The sequence below is a fragment of the Gavialis gangeticus genome, unplaced genomic scaffold (assembly GCF_001723915.1).
Source record: "Gavialis gangeticus isolate Ggan-Ray unplaced genomic scaffold, GavGan_comp1, whole genome shotgun sequence".
NCBI lineage: Eukaryota > Metazoa > Chordata > Crocodylia > Gavialidae > Gavialis > Gavialis gangeticus.
Genome location: NW_017729027.1, coordinates 7,584,731 through 7,587,161, shown reverse-complemented (window position 1 = coordinate 7,587,161; position 2,431 = coordinate 7,584,731).

The window sequence follows — 2,431 nt, the reverse complement described above, 5'->3', positions numbered from 1 at the left end:
TTGACAGACTATAGCATGGGGCACTGGGCACCACCACAAGCTAAGCACGATTGTCTTGAGGAGTCTCAGTGATTTTTGAGCTTTCTGATGAGAGACCGTATCCCAGGCTACCAGGAACCAAAGTCAAGTTAAGATTTCTTAATGTGATATATAGGCAGCTCTATGGAACAGGACTGGATTATGGAAGCAAATTCTAGTCCCTCCTCAGTGGGTACAAAGGGACCTGTAGGGGTGCGTCCACACATGCAAGTACACACGCTTGCAGCAGCTCAAATAGGAGTTGCACAAATTGAGCCGGTGATTTTTGCCTCAGTACACGTGCCCAGACATACACTTTGGTGTGGGGCAAGTTTTGCTACTTGGGGCAAAATAACCCTGCCCAGATCTACAGCCAGGGGGAGTTAGAGCCTAGAGCCAGCACCCATGCTGGCCCCAACAGTATAAAAAGTTGCCCTGGCAAGCAGCTCAGGGCTACTCACTCTCAGGTTTCTCCCTGCTCTGGCGAGCACTGGTGTTGAACCAGCTGGTCCTGTCCATGCTTTGGCACCATGTCCACACACTGCTAGTCACTCCCAGCATCCTGGCTGGACTCCAGAGATGGGCACTGGAGTTTTTCTGGCCAGAACAGCACTGGATCTCTGCACAGGTCCTGAACTTCCCCTGACCACATGGGGTGCACCTTCCTCTGCCACTTCCGGGGGCTGCAATATGACTGGCAGCTCCTTGGCCTGTGGGGCTATTTCCTGCAGGACCTGTGAGGGCTGCTAGGTTTCTATCAGTACCTCATCTGGGCCTGGAGGCTGGTCTCTGCCTCCAGGTCTCCCGTGACACTCGCCCAGGGCACCGACCTGCTCAGCGATCCCCTTCTCTGGAACCCACCGCTGGAGGTACCAACAGCAGAGGCACCCAGGTTGTGACAAAGTTTGATCCTGGCTGGTGTCACCCATATCGTAGACCTCCTGGACAGGCATGGGTGGACCCTGCTGCACTAGCCCAGTGCATGGGTCTACCCATGACACGTGCAACCGCCCACCTGGTCTGGCGCCTGCCTGGACCACCCGCCTGGACCGCCCACCTCCCTTACCTCCCGACACCCTTGCCTTTGTTAACAAGGTTCTGCATGGTTATTTTTGGACACCCCATCCATGGCCCTACCAAGTCTTGGGACCTCTTGGTCAACCTCCTCCTGGCCCTGGCCAAGTGGGCCTAGTACATGACCAGGAAGGAGGCTCTGGTTTGGAAGCTGCCCGGGGACTGCAGGGCCACTTTCCTTTCACTGGTCTGCACACACCTCTGAGTGGAGCACCACTGGGCAGTGTCCACTGGCTCCTTGGATGCCTTTGAGGACTGGTGGGTGCAGCCTGGGGGGGCTCTGCTCAGTGTTCCCCTCCATAGCACTCATTCTCACATTTTGACCCTCACATCACTCCTATCCTGTTTTTTGCCTTTGTTGTCCCAGGTATTTTGTTGTAGCATTCACACATTAGCCCCATACAATCGGGGCTACTAGTTAACTGGGTGAGCCTTAGGGCCCATGGTATTTGAATGTTACAAATAGGAGCTTTTGGGGCCCAACCCATTGGTACCTGGGGACACTACCCCTTGTGCCAGCTGGACTGCTGAAGCAGCCCTGCTTGAAAGTTCCCTGCACCCTCTACCTACTGCAGCAGTCTGGCAGTTGGGCTGCTGCCTGGCTATGACTTGCTGCCACCTGAGACAGCATGTGGCCCCAAGGCTACATGCCTGTCAAACCTGGATGGGGACTGCACGGCCACAGCAAAGGCATCTGCACCTCTGAGCCAGATGCCAGTTGGCTGTGGCTGCACAGTTGACCTTTGTGCAGTATGGCTACCATGTGTGCCACCACCCTGCCATCTGGGCAGCTATCTCCCAAAGATGTTCTCAGTGTGGTGGCCTTCTTTGAACCATCAAAGCATGTCCTCCTGGCCCTAAGTGGCCAGGAGGTCACCCACCTCCAGTTGGGTCCCAGGTACCAGCCCTGAGCAGGCTCCTCTGCCTGGGTGCTGCCACTTGCCTCACTAGCAGGAATTCTGGTGTTCCCTATTTAAAAACTGCAAAATCTCTCATAAAAAATCCTGAATTCACTCTTTAAAACACCCCCAAATCCATGTTCTTCCACAATTAAAACACAAGACTACTATATATATCTAGAGAGAGAGAGAGAGACTGATCAGTTGGGCAAAGTTTTATTGATATATTTACACTGTTAAAGCAATTTGAAAACATACTAGTGTCTCTATCATAATAAAATAAATTCCAAATATCTTTATGTTCTGATGTTTGCTTTTGCTTTTCTTATCATAGACCAGTTAGAGTTCCCCCTGACCCCTTCACTAACCAGGATGTGGGAACAGCTGCCACTGCAGCTACAGCTCCTGCCAACAGGTCTTATCCATTTGGGCAGCTGGGC